A 19,892-nucleotide genomic window follows, 5' to 3' on the forward strand; every position below is an offset into this window, starting at 1 on the left:
GGCGCAGGTTCGCTCCCTGGTTGGTGAACTAAGATCCCGCGTGCTGCACAGCGTGGCCAAAAAAAAAAAAAGAAGAAATAGGGTTCAACCAGGGCTTGGGGACAGAGGATTATGGACAGCTTCTGAGGGGCGCAGGAAGAAGGGTCAGGATGGAATCCGCACCACAGGTGAAGATGTGCACTCTGGGTGTTAAAGGCCCAATGTATAACCTGATGATTTCCACTCATACTGGACTGTGGGAGAGGGTCTTCAGAGGAGGTCACAAGGTACCCATTGGACAAATAAGCATGTGGTTACCTGGCCCTAGGGCTCGGCATAAGCACTTGAGTGTCATGGCTCAGCCCCACCTGGGAGCTGAGGGTGCGGAGGTGAAGAAGCGAGCCCCAGACGTGGGCAGGGCTGACGTGCTTGCTGAAATCAGACCCCTGACCTGCGTTGGGAGGTGGGTGACGGCCCCCTGCCCTTCCTGCCCGAGCATCCATGCGTGTCCTGGGCAGCTCCGTTCTATGCGTGTTTCTCTCCTGGGAGACCTACCCCTGGTTTGTAAGCAGACGTTCCAGGCTTGCACATCTTGGCAGACCAGGACTCCCTTTCTCCCCTATGGGATTTACATGCTCACTTCAGTGCCACTCTTTGTTCAGAGCCTCTGGGGGTGGCCTCCTTTGCCATTTAAGATGGCATGTCCTTTGGAATATTCTCAGTATTGTAAAGGCTCCTCTCTGAGGGCAAAGTTGATTTTTGGAGAGAGCCACAAGTAGGTCCAAGTCAAATCTGATGAAGAGAATAGATCAAGCTGCATGATTTTTTTTTTTTTAATATTTACCAACTTCATTTCTTTATTATTTTTTTAATTTTTTTATTATTTTGGCTGTGCCACGTGGCTTATGGGATCTTAGTGCGCCCACACCCTCAGCAGTGAAAGCACGGAGTCCTAACCACTGGCCCGCCAGGGAATTCCCCTGAATGATCTTTTTTTTTTTTTTTTTAATCAAAGTGGAATGGATTGTGATTGGCGGGGTTACCAAACTCCACAGAAGCTACGAGTTCTTGCAGAACCCCAAGGTGCTGGACCAGACGCTGCTCCTGGATGCCCTCCCCACCCTGCCCCTTCGTGTATCAATTTCTACCTACTTGCTTGCTTCTAACAACAGTTAAATTTTTAAAAAATCTCCCCTCTCTAGATTCTCATCAAAAACACTACCAGCATCCCCACAGGTACCCCAGTGAGTCTTTGAGACATTTTCTACCTGAATCGAGAAGAAAACCAAGGAATGGATAAAGCCCCCTGTCCCATTCCCAGTCTGTCCCCTTCCCCCAAAATACAGGTGCCAAAATACATGTAGGTTCCCATGGGCCTCCCTGGGCCTTTCAGAGCTGGTACAGGCCATTACTCTGATAAACCACTTCTGGTGAAAATGTGGGCTCCTTCATGTGTGCCCACCCCAGAACTAGGCTGTGGGGTTTTTTGTTTTTTTTTAACTTTGGTAAAAATAACATAAAATTTACCATCTTAACCATTTTTAAGTGTGCAGTGCAGTGACATTAAGTAGTTGCATTGTTGCATAACCATCACAGTTACCTTCATCGCAAAACTAAAACTGTACCCATTCAACGATAACTCCCCATTCCTCCCTCCCACCAGCCCTTGATAACCACCATCCTACTTTCTGTCTCTGAATCTGACTACTGCCTGATATAGGTGGAATGATACAGTATTTGTCCTTCTGTGATTGGCTTACTTAACATAATATCCACAATGTTCATCTATGTTGTAGCATGTGTCAGAATTTCCCTGTTTTTAAGGCTGAATAATACTCCATTGTATGTATGTACCATATTTTGTTTATCCGTTTACCTGTCAGTGGACTTTGGGGTTGCTTCCACCTTTTGGCTCCTATGAATGATGCTGCTATGAACATAGGTGTACAAATATCTGTTGAAGCACCTGCTTTCAATTATTTTGGGTTTAGACCCAGAAGTAGAATTGTTGAATCACACAGCAGTTCTATTTTAATGTTTTGAAGAGCTGCCATACTATTTTCCACAGTGACTGAACCGTTTCACATTCCTACCAACAGTGCGCAAGGGTTCTCCACACCCTTGCCAATACTTGTTATTTCCTGTTTTGTTTTATATGTTTTATATACATAATAAAATCCATGATGAAATACCATATATATATATATTGGCCATCCTGATGGGTGTGAGGTGGCATTTCATCGTGGATTTGATTTGGGTTGCAGGACCCAATAAGATGTTGGGGCCCTTAGGTGGTCTGCACCTACAGAGAATTAGGAACCACTTAAGAAGTGTCTCTTTGTTGCTTGCCAACCCTAAAATTTTGAGTTTACGATTGATTTGGGGGCTGTAGGAGTCCAGAGAATGCTCTTGAAATAGGAAAGACTGGTCCTCAAAAGCTGGCTAGGTGACAAGTCATCCATCAGTGACTTCTCTGCTCTGTGACTTCACCCACTCATGAGTGGGTGGCGCTGGACCGCAGCATGAGCGAACCAGTTGCCTCTCGTGTTTGCGGCCACGCAGTTCAGGTGATGGATTTGCTGGACTCGGCAGGTATCCCAAACCTGGTGTGATCTTCTTTCTCCTGCCTCGCTTACATAGGGCTCTTAGTTCAGTCACAAGCGCCAAAATAGCTACAGTCTAAAATTTCAATATTTCTACACCATCAAGCCCCCCTTTTGCCAAAGTCCACTTAGAACGGAGGTCCTCAACTCTGCGCATTGGAAACACCTGGAGAGCTTATAAAACCTGTGATTACAGGACCACTGTCCCAGAGATTCTGATTTAACGAGCCTGGGGCATGAGTCTAATGTGAGCAGGGTTAAGAATCACCGACTTAGAATAAGCCCTAAGTTGTGCCGAGTCACGGCCACTATCCCCTCCTATTGGTGTGTTGACTTCTCGACAAGTGAGTCATGGACGCCAGGTTTCTCCACAGAGATCTTAAGGTCTGATCCCTGTCTTCAGAAAGCAGGAGTGCGTGTGTGTGCTAAAGTTCTCATGGTGCCAAGAATACAGTGGGGTTCAAAGGACGCCTTGATCAGCTCTACCTGGGGGCTCAGCAAAGAAAGAGGTGGTGATGCTGCTTCCCAGCCCAGAACATCAGGGGCAACGGCTTTTTCAACTTACACGTTCCTACCAGCAGGGGACCTGCAGGGGCAGGAGGAGGGGACACAACCAGCAAGTGTTTCTAGAAGCAGCTCCAAGAGAAGTTTCCATTTAAGAAGCTAAGCTTGAATTACTGAATGAGGACCATGCCTCAAGTTCTTTAAGCAGCTCTTGTCTCCTCCCAGGAGAGGTAATCAGGAGCCCTGTTCAGTTGAAAACTCCTCACAGCTCTGCTTTGTTCACAGATCCAGGGAAAGGCCAGAACCTAGTCCCAGGGGGCAGAGCTGAGCACCTCAGCTCACCAGGGCTGGGCTTGGGTGTCACTGGAGCTGCTCAGCCCTTGAGCAATTGCCCCTCTCCCACCTCCTTCCCTCATCCTGCACCCACCCAATCTTGATGCCCACTGCACCAGACCCCCAAGGATGCAAGAACTACCCAGGCTCTGCCTTCACAGAGCTCATGGTCTAGGGCCCCAAACAGACGAGCCAACGGGAAATTCAGCCCACTGTGACCCGGCCACAGGTTGAGGAAGCCACCAGGCATCATGTGAACATGCACCCGCCCACCTCCCCTGCCGCTCCCGGTAGGGCTGTTACCCACCCAGCTGGCTGTAGCGGGGCTCTGGGGAGAGGGCAGTGTGGGAAGGACAGTGAGGAGGCACTTGGGTGCTCAGAGGCCAGAAGGGAGGGAAATGAGAAAGAATCAGGAGTCCAGTCATCAGCACCCACCTCCTGCACCTGCCCCATCCAAGCTCCTCCACCTTCTCCCCCCCAGCCCCGGGGTTCAGCCTCTAGGCCTTTCTCTGCAAATGGTGGTCAGCCCTGCTCAGAGGTCAGGCGGCCCTGCTGGCTGATGCTTTTTGGACTGGCCGCCCAGCACTGTCATCTCAGGGAGCCAAGCCAGCCCTGGGGCTGTGGCCTCATATGTGACAGTTTCAGACACCACAGGCCTGGGTTCCCCTTCCCTGACCCGTGGTTCTTGCCTGGAAACGTGAATCTGAAGTCCCGGTACATTCAACCAGTCGAACCTCAAAAATGTAGTTGAGCAGCGTGGCTGCAATTCAGGCAAGAAACTGAGCTATGAAATCAGACTCCTCTTGGAATCTCAGGTCCTCAGCTGACAGTTACTTGGCCTCTGTGTGCCTCAGTTTCCTTATCTGTAAAATAGTGATTAAAATTAAATAAGTGTTCATTAAAGCATACGCAGCTATAAATGTTTACCTATATACCAAGTGGTTTTCAAGCAGAGGTGGGGGACAGTTTTGCCCCCTGGACATTTGGCAGTGTCGTCCTTGGTCATCACAACTGGAGAGCAGGGGGTGTGCGACTGTCATCTAGTGGGTAGAGGCCAGAGATGCTGCTACATACCCTACAATACAAGGACAGCCCCTGCAATCAAGAATTGTCCCCTCCTTTCCCCTGGCTGGCAGTGTGGAGGGCCCACGACGCCTGGAGTTACTGTAAAAGACGTGAACCAGCGGGAGTTCGTCAGAGTTCTGGCAGCCTTCCTCAGAAAGTCCGGGAAGCTTGAAAGGCCCTGAATGGGTGGACACAGTCAAGCTGGCCAAGCACAAAGAGCTCACGCCCTGTGGCTCTACACACGAGCTGCTCCACAGCACTGCACCTGTCCCTCCGGCGTGGCGCTGGGGCGGCTCCATGACCGAGATCTCTGGGGGGACGGCAGAGAAAGTGTCCTGCCCAGCCATTTCAGCACGGGCTCCAAGAGCGGGGCCCGCCAGGTCCTCTGAGCCCCAGAGGGGCTGAAGGTGGTGGGAAAGGACCAAGATGGGGGCTGCAAACTGACATGTTCGGGACAGAGAGATCTGGACAGAATCACTGGACAGGTGGCAGCTGCCAACAAGAAGCATTACGACAAATGATGCTGGGTTAATAAGCTGCCTTATTCATTAAGAAAAAAAAAAAAAAAAGAATTATCTGGCCCTAAATGTCAGTAGTGCCGGAGTTGAGAAAACCCTGCCACATACACATCTATGGGGGCGGGGGGAGGGGGGAGGAACATTGTTTCTTTTACAAAATGGAATCATCGAAATTTTAGCCACTCTGAGAGGTAAACAACGCCTCTCATTGTTACTTTAATTTGCAATTCCCTATTCATACTTCTGAGCCTCTTTTCAGACGTGTATTGGCTAGTCTGATTTGCACTTAAACGAGAATTGTCTATTTGTATCCTTTGCCCATTTTCTATTGGTTGGTTTCTATTGACCTTTACTGTCAATTTTTAAGAGCTCTTATTTCTTACAGATATAGATAACCTTGTGTCATCCGCATTAAATACTTCCATCCCTTCCCAAATTAAATGAGATAATACAGGCCAAAAATTCAGTGCAGAGCCCACACTGTGGCTAAGGAGGTTCGCTGCTGGCCCTGCTCACCCCTAGACTCTAGTTAGGGCAGCTGGGCATCTTCTGAGGTCCGGAGATTGACTGACAGAGCAAGCTCCCCCTTGTGAGGGACCAACAGGAGGTCTGCACACTGCATCTCCATAGTGCTGCAGGGACCGTGGTAACAGCAGAAAGTTCCCGAAGTCAGCAGCAGAGCACGGAGAGGAGCCCTGCGCTCCTGCACAGCTGTTCTTAGCTGGGTCCCAGGTGCAGACACCCACCCTCCCCTGCGGCTCACCCAGGGCAGCGGGGGATACGGTTACACTCCTCCTTCCCCGGGAACGCGTGGACACAGTCAACATGTGGAGGCACGAGCGAGGATCTGCAGCCCGACCGTGGGCTCCAGAGCCTGGGCTCTGGGTCTCCGCACTGTGCCCACCCCCTCTGCTCAGACCCCAGGGAAGGGGCTTTCGCATCAGAGGCCGCCTATGTGGAGCATGGCTGGCAGACGGGAGGGTACCAAATGTCTCCCCCGGCCAGGGAGCATCCCTTCCGAGTGTGCCTTCCAGAGGTACAGGATGGGACAGCCAGGTGACGGGAGGGGGTCCTGTGTTTTGCCTGGCTAGGGAGCTGGCAGCTCACGAGATGAAACTGGAACAAATAAACAGCAAGCAGCCGCCTTAAGGAACTAAGAACCCCAACCTATGGCCCCAATCAAAGCGGAGGTAAATTTTGAAGAGTTTGAGAAATATGTCATGTGTGTTACCAGAAAGAATCTCAGAACCTGGGGGCCAGCCCTTGGCTGCAGAGGAGAGAGGTACCAGTTACCCAGGATTCCCGTGATACTAGCTGGTATGATCCCCTCAGCCCTTCGGCACTCGTCCTATTGGCCCCATTTCTTGATTGAAGAAATAGGTCTGGAGAAGGTGAAAGCAATGCCCTGGGGTCAGATCAAATTCCAGGGAAGACGCCCAGGTTTGGCGTCCCTCTTGGAGCTGAGCCTCTGCAGTTCATCTCCTGGCGCTTTTGTTGGGTTCTGATGATGGACACAGGGGACCATATTAGGTTCCATTGATCGGATTGGTTTGTGATCTCCTTTGAAAATAGAAAAGGGGGCCCTGAGGAATGAGACCCTGGTCCGTTAGGGAGGAGAGGGAAGGTCCAGGGAAGCCTGATGGATGGGTCTCTGGGAAGGTGGACTGCAGGGTCCACCATGGGTCACGGGGTGGGACACAAGGACGCTGGAGCCTTCAAAGAAAAATGTCACAAGCTGGCCATCTAAGGGCCAAGGGCTGCCTGCCCCTAGTGCCCGTGGACCTCTGCCCCTATTCACTGAGCCTCTCAGCCTGCTTTCCAGCCCTCAATCTGCGGGATCTTAGTTCCCCAACCAGGGATTGAACCTGTGCCCCTGCAGTGGAAGCATGGAGTCCTAACCACTGGACCGCCAGGGGATTCCTCCAGCCCTGCCTCGGAAGACCTAGCCTGGCAAGCGCCTTAGGGCTGGGCTGCCGGGCCTGGCACGGCACCATATCAGATGCCTCTCCCAAGACCAGCTCCTCACCCAGTGTCCTGCTGTGTGGGCACCACCTGACCCCGGGGGAAGGCTGCCCCGGCCTTGCACAGTGCCCTGGGCTCTTGCAGGGCCTGGAAGGCTGCCTGGGCCCTCGCCCAGAACATGGTATTTTCCCTCCCCCCAGCAGCTTGACTCATGCAGACTCCTCTGCATCCGGTCACAGCACAGGCCTCGGGCCCTGGGCAGCCAAGGATCATCTGGTCAACCCAGGCCAGACTCTGTGCTCTAATAATAAATGTTGGACAAAGGAGGAAGGAAAGAAACAAGAAAGGGAGGGGAGAGGAAAGGAGGGATGGCGGGAACTCATGTGTCCGTGGTCTTCAAAATAAGCATCTTTTTTCCTCCATTTTCTAGAGCCGTGGTTCTCAGAATGCAGTCCCCACACCAGCAGCCTCAGAATCACCTCAGCAGCCTCAGAACTTGCAGGAGAGCAAATTCTTGGGGCCCACCCTAGCCTTCCTGAATCAGAAACTCTGGGGTGGGTCCGTTCTCTGTGCTAACAAGCCCTCTGGAGGATTCTCAGTCATGTTCTAATTTGCAAACCACTGCCCCAGAACTGTCTTGAGGAAGTGATCTTACTGAGCTGTCCTCTTTTTAGCTATTTCAGCCCCGGGGGCTCTTCCGGCCTTGTGGAAGCAGCCTCAGCCTTTGCAGACCGTCACCCCAGCAGTGCCCCTGTTTGACCCACCAAGAGGGGTGCGTGGAGGGCAGCCCGGGAATGGGGGGTGGGTCTCCAGCAGGAAGCAGCATCTCCGTGTCCCTCACGTCCATTAGTTCACTTGAACCTCCTGACAATCTGTGAGGTAGGCGGGCCAGTACCAGCACCTCAGTTTTATAGCCAGGAAAAGAGAGGCTTAGAGAGGTGAAGGGCTGTTCTCCCTGGAGAAATTCCCAACTCCTTGGGGGGCAAGATCTATGCCTGATAAACAGTTAAATAACCGGGCAGAGAGACTTTCTGCACCTGGGTGGTGGGTCGGGGCTCCCACAGCCCCACCTCCCCCCACAGCAGGTGAGGGGTGCCTAACCAGGACATCCTGGTGGGGAGGGGAGAGCAGTGAGGAACCTGGGGGGTCTTGGGCCTCCTCCTACTTTGCTGGTGGGCAGCATTTTCCCCTGGACCCCAACGAAGCCCACCAGCACCTCTGACCCATATAAAGTCCTTTATGTTAAAAATTCCTCTGGACACAGCAGTCCCACTTCTGGGTATATACACAAAAGAATTCAGAGCAGGGACTCCAAGAGATATTTGCATACCCATGTTCATAGCAGCATTAGTCACAATAGCCAAAAGGTGGAGACAACCCAAATATCCATCAATGGATGAATGAATAAACAAAATGGGGTTCATGCATGCAATGGAATATTACTGAGCTGTAAAAAGGAATGATGTTTCAATACATGGTACAAAATGGATGAACAGTGAAGACATTATGCTAAGTGAAATAAGCCAGACACACAAGGACAAATACTGTATGATTCCACTTATATGGAATAGAATTGTCAGTGTCATAGAGACAGAAAGTAGAACGGTTGTTGCCAGAGGCTGGTGGGAGGGGTATTGGGGAGTTAGTGTTTAATGGGTACAGAGTTTCAGTTTTGCAAGATGAGAAAGCTCTGGAGATGGATGGTGGTGATGGTGCCCAACAATGTGAATGTACTTAATGCCACTGAACTGTACACTTAAAAATGGTAAATTTCATGTCATATATATTTAACCACAATAAAAATTGCTATCCGTTAATGAGTCCCACTGTCCCCACCCCCCAAATCCTCTGGATGTTGGAACCAAGTTCCAGGAAACATCATCACACAGATCATTCTGCAAATCTCCTACACAGCCATACCACCTCCCTGACACCATGGTGACAAGGGTAAGAAAGCCTTGGACATTGGGTTCAATTTCCTGGGCTCCCATGTTCTGGAGCTGTGACTTGATCTCAAACTCGCAGTCTCCTCTTTCATGAAAGGGACCAGTACTATCTCGGGGTTCTTGTGAGGGCTAAGAAGGAAGCGATCTGAAAGCTTCTAGCACATAACCAGTGCTCCATCAGTGGTAGTTAATTTTTGGTGTTTCCTCAGCCTGGAATGTTTTCCCCCTTCTCTGCAGGGTAAGCTCCTGTTCATCCTTCAAAGCCCAGCCAGCTCAAATCCCACTGCTTCTATGAAGCCTGTGGTAGCCCACAGGACCATTCACCAAAGCAGCTCCTCCTCCCTGTCTGACGTCTGATATCGGGCACAGCCATGCAACTCGAAGGAGCCAGATGGTGCTTTGCCGTGACTTCTCTCCCCCTGCTCTGGCCACCTGGTTCCTGGGAGCAAAGCCCCAGCAACTCACAGTGGACAGATCACATGAGTAAGAAACAAGCCTTTGTCACTTAAGCTTCTGAGATTTGGGAGTTGCTTGTTTCCTCTGTGTTACCCAGCTCAGGGCCACTCAAAGCGTGGTTTCACTTCCGCAGCCTTGACATCCCCTGGGCGCTGGTTAGAGATGCAAATTCTTGGGCCCCACCCTCGACCTACTGAACCAAATTCTGTGTAAAGCGCTAAGCATGGCTTCTCTCCCGTAAAGGTGTTCAGTGGCTGTTATTTCCCCCCCCCCACCCCTGAGACTTCCACAGAAGACTCTGCTAGTGGCCTACTCAAAGCCGTGCTCCCCTTCTCCCTACTGAGAATTCAGGTTTTTGAGGGGATGAGAATGTGCTCAGGTGAAAACATTCAGTTTCCCAGACTCCCTTGCAGCTAAGGGTGTTCACGTGACCTGGTTCTTTTCTGGCCCAGAGGAAGTCAGAGCGGGGCTTCAGGGAGAGCTCGTCAAAGGCCACAGGCCCAGGCGGCAGGTGTCTCTGGCTTTGGGACTTGTCCTTCCCCTTCCTTCTTGCCTGTTACTTGGATATGGTGGCACATTGTTACCCAGTGGCTCCAAGGAATCACACCTCCCTCTATTCACACTCTCGGGCAATCCCCACCCACGTTGAATCTGGGCTGGCCTGAGCCTAACTCTGACCAATAGCATGTGGCTGCAGTGAGGTTCAGGGACTTCTGCTCTCAACCTGGGGCCTGCCTACAGGAGCTCTCCCCATAGGAGACCACATTCCTGTCAAAGGGAGGGACATCCATCCAACCCATCGTCCAAACCTGAAACCCGGGACTCACCTCACCTCTTCCTCTTAATCTGCAGCCAAATGGTCACCAAGCCTGTCCTCTCACATGGCTCAGGTCCATCCCAGGCTTGATCCATGGGGCAGCTATCTACCGACCTCCCGCCTCCATCCCTGCCTGCCTGCTATCAAGCCTGCACATAGATGGATTGTCGTCAGATTGATTGATTGATTGATTGATTGATTGATTGATTTTTTGCTGCATTGGGTCTTCGTTGCTGCACGCGGGCTTTCTCTAGTTGCGGCGAGTGGGGGCTACTCTTTGTTGCGGTGCACAGGCATGGCACACAACATTGAGGTGGCTTCTCTTGTTGCAGAGCACCGGCTCTAGGCACACGGGCTTCAGTAGTTGCAACACGCAGGCTCAGTAGTTGTGGCTCACGGGTTTAGCTACTCCATGGCATGTGGGACCCACCCCCAAGACCAGGGAACGAACCCATGTCCCCTGCATTGGCAGGTGGATTCCCAACCACTGCGCCACCAGGGAAGTCCCAGATTGATCTTTCTAAATGCGGACCTGAAGATCATCCCCCAATGCTTTTAGGGTAAGTCCCAAGGCCCTGGCATGGCCTACACATCCACATGTGCTATAGTGGCTGCCTCGCTCTCCAGTCCCATCTCTGTCCACTCCCCTCTCTAAACATCATGGGCCCTGGACATACCATGCTGCTCCCTGTTTCTGATACCAACTTCACCTATCAATACCTCCATGTCTTTGCCCCAGGAATGACAAACTTCAACCTTCATGTTGACTCAGTGTCTTGGTCTGCTCAGGCTGCTATAACAGAATACCACAGACTGGGTAGTTTGAACAACAGAAATTTATTTTCACAGTTCTGGAGGCTGGAAGTCCAAGATCAAGGTGCCTGCAAGGTAGGTTTCATTCTGAGGCTTATTTTCTTGGCTTATAGGCAGCTGCAATCTTGCTATGTGCTCACATGTCCTCACATGTGAGAACAGGGAGAGAGGGAGTGAGCTCTCTGGCATCTCTTCTTATAAGGACACTAATCCTATAAGATCAGGACCCCACCCTTAAGACTGCATTTAATCATAATTGCTCCATAGGGGCCCAATCTCTAAATACAGCCACGCTGGAGGTTAGGGCTTCAACATATGAATTTAGGAGGGAAACAAATATTCAATCCATAACATTCAATTAGGAGTAGATGCCTAGAGAACTGTGTTGAGAAGAATTCTGAGGTCCTTCCCAGGTTCTGTGATAAAGAGAGCTATGCTTGATTAGTCATGTCTGCCTGGGGCTTAGAAAGGAGGGACTGTGGTGGCTCATGTACTGTATATTTTATTTCTCTGTTTTATGTGTTTATCTTTTCTACCCTCTATCTTGGCTCAAGCACAATGCCTGACACATTCTAGGCTCTCAACACATTTTCGATGAATGAGTCAACAAGTGAGTAGTTGTCTCAAAGCGCATTTCACATCTATGATCTCATTGAAGTTTCACAGCCGGCTGTGAGGTACGGCAGAACGATCAAAGATGCTTGGAAATCTCCTTGAAAGTGTTCACCCCTCTCTCTCTTACCCCATACTGGAGATGCTACATCTTTACTGGAGATGCTGCATTTTTCCTAGAGGCTACATGGATGCCTGGACCAGGGTCTGTCCAGATCACAAGGTGGCTCTTGCTGCCATTGTCTCCTAGAGCTGCTGAGGCCTTTGCCCTTCCTTCTGCCCCACCACCCTTGCACCTCCACTTATCCCAGCACTGCCAACCCCATCCTCTGGCTGACGTCACTTTGAATGAGAAGCAAATACATTCTGTGGCCTCCAAGCCCGGTAGAGCAAGGGAGGGATTGATTTGTCTTCTGATGGGAGACAAGGGGCACGTGTTAACCATTTCTGTGACACAGGCAATCAAGAGCAGGTAAGGGTGTATGTGATGGGGAGAGGTTGCCACGGTTAAAGGGGAAATGGATTCAAGTCTCCAGTATACCTGTTAGAACGCAGCTCATGTAATTGTGAACGTGTGTCTGAGTGTGTGTGTGTTGGGGGGCTGCCTCTCCCCTGCCTGTCACCCCTGTTCCCAGGCTCAGCTGTGCTGCCCCTGCCATGTGCCACGTGCTTGAGCCCCTTGAGGGCTGCAGATGGACCTACTGCCCTGGCACTGCTCCTGCTCTGTCTGCTGTGGCCTCTCCCCACTGAGCACTAGTTCTCAGCCAGCGCCGTGCTTAGCCCTGTGAAACGTGCTCCAGCCCGTGAGGAGTTCGTGGCCCGTCTCAGCAGCAGGACCACCCTGAGCCATGTGTTGGGAAGGCCAGAGGCCGTGCCCCCTTCTCGTTGGCTGGGGAAGGCAGGTGAGCAGGCACAGGGCTGGGTGGGCGTGTTTAGGCCAGTGCATCCCCCTGTTTGCCTGCAGTCGAAGGGGGGAGCACGGGGCTGAGGAGAGGAGACCATATCAGGAGGGATTGCTGGAGCCACACCGGACAGCGAAGAGCTAGCACCAGCGCCTGCTCTCTGGGCCTCACAGCCTCGAGAACAAAGCCAGGACTTCCTGCAGCTGGTTCACTCCGGGTTCTGTCTCCTCACCGTGGCCACTGTCTCATGTATTTACTTCTGGGAGAGAAGGAAGCCAAGCCCAGCTCTGCTTAGGGCCCAAGGGGGGCCCAGGGCCCAGCTCTCAACCAGGACCTGGCCTCCAGTGAGTTTCCCAAGGCTGGATAAAGCCTGTGATCATTTCCCAGGCCCCTCACAGGCCTTCCCAGGAGACCCACCCAGAGGGCGCTGACCTTTCCACTTCCTCAGCATCTTCCTGGAGGTCCCACGAGTCCAGCCAAGAAGGCAGTCGAGTCCCTGGGGGTGGAGTCACAGGGAGAAGGTGAGGCATCTGTGCTCTGGGGGAGCGACCTCCCTGCTAAATGCTCGGCGCCCTTAGAAGCACTTTGAGAAGGTCTCTGTTCGAAGCCCGCCTGTGGACAAACCCGAGTCCCATGACAAGAATCCTGGGTGGCTCACTCTCTACGAGGCTCCTTACTCCCCAGCAAAGTTGTTTGATGTTTATTGCATTGTAAAAATAGAATCTTTTCACAGCCATTTTCTGCGCATTTTGTGTCTTCTACTGTGGGCCCCCAGAAGGGGGTCAGGGCTGTGCACCCTCGGCCCCTGCTTCCCTTACTAAGAGAGCCCCACTTTCAACCAGGCTGCAGTACACCCAGCCTCTGATTAGTCTAAGCCAAGAGTAACCCCACCCCCTTTGCTCTTGACCCTGGCCGACAATGACAAGTAAGTGGCTTCTGGGAAGATCCATGTTTTCCATACGGAGGAGGGCTGTCCTCGTCCTTCCCTTCCTGCTGTGCATGGTCCTGCGAGGGTGCAGAGCTGAGACAGACGTCCTGCTGCCACTGGGAAGACCAGGGAACCCCTGGGAAGTGGCCAGAGGGCCACTTCCGGCTGACATGGCAGAGCCTGTTGTCGTAACCGAGCAGGACCCTATTGGGCCTTCCTGGGACAGACCCCTCCCCCATATCCTCTACTGTAGCTCCTCTCTGAAGTCCCTAGATAGTCGTATCTGATGCACATTTTCAGAGTTGCTTTACAGATGCTAAAACCCCAATCAAATGGAAGAAATTAACTAATTGATGACCATGAGCACGTAGGCCCGGACCTACTGGTGCCTAAGGGTGGATAATGTTAACCCCTGTGACACCACCCTGTGACCTCACCATCAGCCAATCAGAGAATTGTGCACGAGCTGATCACAGACCCTGGGAGGCCCCTCCCTCACCTGGCCTTTAAAAATGCTTTGCTGAAATCCTTCAGGGAGTTTAGGATTTTTGAGCATGAGCCACCCGTTCTCCTTGCTTGACACCTTACAATAAACGCTGCACTTTCCTTCACCACAACCCGGTGTCAGTAGATTGGCTTTACTACATGAAAGCAAGTGGACCCAAGTTTGGTTCAGTAACACTGTGACCAATTTCAATTCTGCATTGTATTTTAAAGTTCACCTATTGTCATCAGTCTTACATTTTACAAAGAGGACCATGCCTTTCACTGTTTTCCTAATTTTAAGAAAATCTGCACAGTCTTCCTATGTAAGTTGAGTAAATGAGAATGAGATCAATGAGGTCAAGGGAAGTTCACTGTCACCTGGACCGGTGGATAAGATCAAAGGCCTATTCAAATAGAATTTTCAACTTTATGTGAACAAACTCAGTTTTCTACAACAAACGTTCTGGTAAATGTTACTGGAACAGACATATTCTTTTTTTTTTTTTTTGGAACAGACATATTCTGGTCTCAAGGTTTTTTTTTTTTTTATTTTAATTAATTAATTAATTAATTTGGCTGGTCGGGTCTTAGTTGCAGCACGCGGGAGCTTTTGTTGAGGAGCGTGGGCTCTCAGCTTCTGGCCCGAGCGTGCTCAGTAGTTGCAGCACGTGGGCTTAGTTGCCCCGCGGCATGTGGGATCTTAGTTCCCCTGCCAGGGATCGAACCAGTGTCCCCTGCGTTGGAAGGTGGATTCTTAACCTCTGGACCACCAAGGAAGTCCCTGGTCTCAAGATTTTGTAAGTCAATGATTCTTAGAACTATGATAGCAAACTTTCACTATTTCAGGAAAACTCTTTGTCCTTCTTTATTAATAAGTGAATAGGCAGAAACTGAATTTTATGATGAAACTATACCAAAAAAGTATAGTTTTAACTTACATTGTATGGTAATAGGTATTTAAATATTTGCTTTTTCTTTATCTGATGAGATATAATGGCTACCTCAGGACCTTTCTTCCTTAGGCAGCTGTGTCATTGACTCCCATTCTGTCAAATTTCTTCATTAACCTCAGGCTTGCAGCCTTGAACTTGGATTAGACTTTTCTAGCCTGGGCTGAATTAAAGAATATGTGGCTCATATAGTTTCCTGTTTACACAAACTCCTGAACCAACTTGGAACTCCTACCTCCAGGCCCTTTTTATGTCATGTAATTAAACATCTTTATCATTAAAGCCCAGGCATTTGGGTTTTCTGTCACTAGCAGCCATTGCATTCCTGACTAGCACAGAGAATTTGCAGGAAGGATTCCAAGGAGGTGTTTCCTGCAGACAAGTTTTCCCTTCTAGGGTTCCCTGTCACAGCTACTCACACCCAAAGCCTGGAAGACGTTGTTGATCTTTCCTTCACTACCCTCCACCCTCCCAATCTATCACCTACTTCCCAAGTATATTTTGAATCAGCCCATCTCTTTCTATTCTTTGCCATTAGTGGAATCCCAGCAATTATGTCACCTCCTGCCTCTGCTATGTCACCTCAGTAGCCTCCCAAATGGTCTCGCTGCTCCCACACTCATCCTCTTGAACCAGCCAGAGTGATCTCTAAAAAATATACATATGATCCTGGCACTCCCATCCTTAAAGCAACCCATAGATTCTCCTTGGACACAGGATAAGATCTTAAATCCATAGCATGGTATATTAATTCCTTTTGGCTGCATAACAAAATTACCACAAACTTAATAACTTAAAAGAACACACATGTATAATCTCACAGTTTCCATGGGTCAAGAGTCTGGGTGTGACTAAGCTGAGTCTTCTGCTCAAGGTGCCACAAGGCTGCAGTCAAGGTGTCTACTGTCTGTGAGTGCTCATCCAAGGACTCATCATGGAGTGTCCTCCCACTCACGTTTCATTGGCCGAAGCTGTTTACATGACAACACCTAACTTCAAAGAAGACAAGACAATGCAGCCCTGCTATTAATACCGAGCAGGACCCTGTGGGGCTCCTGGGCACAAAACCCTTTCTGTGTCCCCCATTTCTTGATTACAGGAAATAGGCTTCCTTCAGCCTCCATACCTTCCCTGAGTTCCTTGAGCAGGTTCAAATAGTTGCTAATTAGGGAAGGGAGGGGATGCAGAGACAGGGGAGGAACAGTCAAAAGAAACAATAGTGCAGCCTTGGGGCAACGTCCTGGTTCCCCATCAAGGGATACAGACAACAATATCTTTGAGCTGTTTTGCAGAGACTGAAACCCTCACCAGGTGGGAGAAGTTAAAGGTTAATGATGGTATGCTGCCCACAAGCACTAGACACTAGACCAGTTGGAACCAGAAGGTTGATGATGCTGACTCCCACTTACGTCACCACCAACCAATCAGAAGAATGGGGCACTAGCCCTCTGTGGCCCCCTTTGCCTGACAAAGCAATGAAGCTATTCTTTTCTACTTCACCCAAAACTCTGTCTCCGAGATTTAATTCGGTGTTGGGATACAGAGGCCGGATTCAGCTCCACTATGTGAGTGAGAGGAGGAGAGATAGATAGAATCTTTGTGCACAGAGCTAATGACTATCCCAGCTACTATGAGGGGCTTCATTATCTGCCAGTGGAAACCAATGCACTTCACCTAGCATTCTTTGACTCTTATCTCTTTAGTAGCTCTCTCATCTATCAGCCTGGTGACTCTACAAAGAAAGAATATGAAATTAGTTTGGCACGATTTATTCCTAGTAAACTTACACTGGCTCATGGGACTTCCCTGGTGGTCCAGTGGTTAAGATGCCATGCTTCCAATGCAGGAATGCAGGTTCAAACCCCGGTCGGGGAACAAAGATCCCACATGGTGCATGGCCAAAAAAAAAAAAAAAAAAAAAGAAGAAAAGCTCACACTGGCTCCAAAGACCAGTATTTTCTCTATCTTTTTTTTTAAACTTAAAAAATATTCCAATTTAAATTCTTTTTTTTTTGATGATATAAATTATTTAGTCCTGCTTAATTTTTATCTTTATCCTGAATATGTTATTTTGAAGATCACAGATCTAGGATTAGTAATGCCTGGTGATGACACGAGACCACTAATGAATAAGCATAATGCTCTTAAAAAAAGCTAATGCACAATGTCACCAGGATAAGGACATAGGAGGCTCTTGAATTTCCCTCCTCTCATGGACACACCGAATATACAGCTACACATGGAGCAGTTCCCTGTAACGAAAATCCAGAAACTGTCAACTTGTCTTCCAAAGTGTTGTACGTTTTGCATTCCCACCAGCGATGAATGAGAACGTCTGCTCATTCATAGAACACCCTCACCAGCATTTGACATTGTCTTGTTCTGTGTTTTGGCCATTCTAATAGGCGAGTAGTGACGATATTTAAATTCTTTTTGTTTCCAATCAATATTCTAAGTCAGCCATCACCAACCTTTCTGGCACCAGGGACCGGTTTCATGGGAGACGATTTTTCCACGGATGGGGTGGTGGGGGGTTGGTTCAGGCGGTAGTGCGAGCGATGGGGAGCCATGGGGAGCGGCAGATGAAGCTGCGCTCACTCTCCCACCGCTCACCTCCTGCCGTGCAGCCCGGTTCCGAACAGGCTGCAGACCCTGTTCTAAGTGATGACAATCTAATGTGTAGCTAATTGTTCTGACATTCTCTCAGGGATAAACGAAACTTACAAATCTATGGTTTCTTAAGTCATGCATAATCAATTGCCGAAAAAGTAATTGCATGATATTCATTGTTACAGTGTCGTAAAGGCCTTTTTTTTATACAGTCAAGGCAATTACAAAGTCTGGAATGAATGATCAAAAGTAGTATGGATCCTCAAAGCCCTGTGTGTGTGTAACCAAAGATGGTTGAAACCAACTGAGGCTTAACCTCAAATGCAACAGAAGACTTGGGTTTTCTAAGAAGACATGGGGTGTCCTGGCATTGACAGGCCAGGCTGGGACACGCCATCTGAAGATAAGCAGAATGTGCCGTGAATGCACCTCCCGGGGGAAGCCCTTCCTGGTACGTGCTTAAGATTCCCAGGGAGCTAAGAGCAACCCAGTGTCCAGGAATCCACAAGACTCTGATGTAACCTTTGACCCAAGCATTTAAATGAGACAACCAGGGGTCCCAGGACTGTCTGTGAAGAGAGAAGCAACTAGCACCACCACCTGATGAAACCAGAGAGTGAAATCAGAGAATGGAGAGGCCTGAAGAGGAGATGACACCAAAGGGTCATCCCCTCAGCTCCTCTGGGATGGAGTTAGCTCACGGGGAGGCACACACAAGGTCCCCTGAGTGACCACGAGTGATATCCAAGTGGGCAAGCACAGACTCTTTAACTGGCCTGAACTCAGCTATCCTTCCCTCAACCCTTCCTCCTGGACCCTCAGCAGTCCTCTTCGGAATGGTAGGAGTTCAACGTGAGCAGTCACCTGTGGCTGAGAGGGCAGGGCAGGCCTTACCTGGAAGTGGGATTTGGACTGCACATTTATTTTTATTAATTATTATTATTGTTATTTTTGGCTGCATCGGGTCTTTAGTTGCGGCACGCGGGCCCTTCGTTGTGGAGCACGGGCTTCTCTCTAGTTGTGGCGTGCAGGGTTTTTTTTTATTTTTATTCTCTCTCTAGTTGTGGCACACCGTCTCCAGAGTGCGTGGGCTCTGTAGTTTGTGGCACACGCAGGCTTAGTTGCCCCACGGCATGTGGGATCTTAGTTCCCTGACCAGGGATCAAACCGACGTCCCCTGCGCTATAAGGTGGATTCTTTACCACTGGACCAGCAGGGAAGTTCCTGGGCTGCACGTTGATGAAAAGATGGAGCGGGTGGGGAAGGAGGATTGGCAGGTCAGTGAGGAAGCTGATTCATCAGGAGCGGGAAGTTCCTGGAAAGGGAGTTAGGCCAGAAAGTTGAGTCGGGGACCAACTGTAGAGGCCTTGAATGTCGTCGGGCTGAAGCTTTCAGATGTTTCACCAGGAAGCCGTGGAATGCTTCTGATGTGGGACTCGACGACATGCACAGGCCTGCATGAAACCAAGACAAATCTGACAGTGAGCTGTGGAACACACTGGGCAAGAGGGACTGGAGACAGGGAGGTCTGACCTAGGCTATGGTCATGGTCAAAGCCCAAAGTGAGATGTGCATGGGCCAAACTGGAAAAGGAAAGGAAAAGACAGAGATTCTGGTGACCAATCCAATGAACTTGGGAGTGAAAAATACAGAGAAGTTGACAAATTAAAAATATCCTCTGTTCACAACCTGTATGATGCTTGCTCGTAGACAGCTGTGCCCTAAGAAAGAGAGAGGGCCCTAAGTGAATTGGTAGCATATTCCTATTTCCAACTCTTTTATGTGGGTCACACTCTCCCAGGAAAATGGAGAGTTTCTTTCAAGAGAAGTAACTCCCCCTGCAGTGCACATGTGTTATTTTTCCCTACCAAAAGAAACCCGGCTATCTTCTCGGTTCTGGGTATCTTATTTATAATTTTTATCTCAATGGCCTTCTAGCTCTTTATCCACTTCCTGCGGGAGCCAGAGTGGGAGGTGGAGCAGGGAGACAAACTTCTCCCTTGATCTCATTGAATCACCAGAGTCCCGTCAGGAGAGAGATGGCAACAAAGTTACAGCCTTGTTACCTGAAAGAACATAATAAATGGACCACGTGTAGAGACTTTTACAGAGCTGTGGACAAGATGAAAGGAAACCAACCAAGATGGTAGAGCACCTCCGGGATAGTAATGTGGAGAACCATCAGCATGGTCAGCTTGAAGGGACCAGGAGAGGAAGTGGTTACGAGAACCCAGAGAGGCCTGTAGCTGAAGGATGGGGTCGCTCTAAAGCTGCTGTGGCCTTCAGTGTAGGAACCAGACACACTGCTGCCAGCCCATCCCCACTGGCAAGGCGCTAGAACAATCAACGCCCTGCAGGCTCTTTCCTCCTGCCCTCCTATTTCCTGCTGATGTCTACTATGGGCTGAA

The 19,892-nt window shown here is 49.8% G+C and overlaps 1 pseudogene across 1 annotated transcript; it reads left to right on the forward strand.

Moving 5' to 3' along the window:
• The first annotated feature begins 332 nt into the window (after window positions 1-332).
• LOC309643489 (small ribosomal subunit protein eS19 pseudogene) lies at window positions 333-5,005 on the forward strand (annotated as a pseudogene). Its single transcript has 2 exons — window positions 333-442; window positions 4,324-5,005. The product of its transcript is annotated as a small ribosomal subunit protein eS19 pseudogene (transcript).
• The last annotated feature ends 14,887 nt before the right edge of the window (window positions 5,006-19,892 follow it).

Source organism: Balaenoptera physalus (genome assembly GCF_965194825.1).
Source record: "Balaenoptera physalus genome assembly, chromosome: 15".
NCBI classification, from domain to species: Eukaryota; Metazoa; Chordata; class Mammalia; order Artiodactyla; family Balaenopteridae; genus Balaenoptera; species Balaenoptera physalus.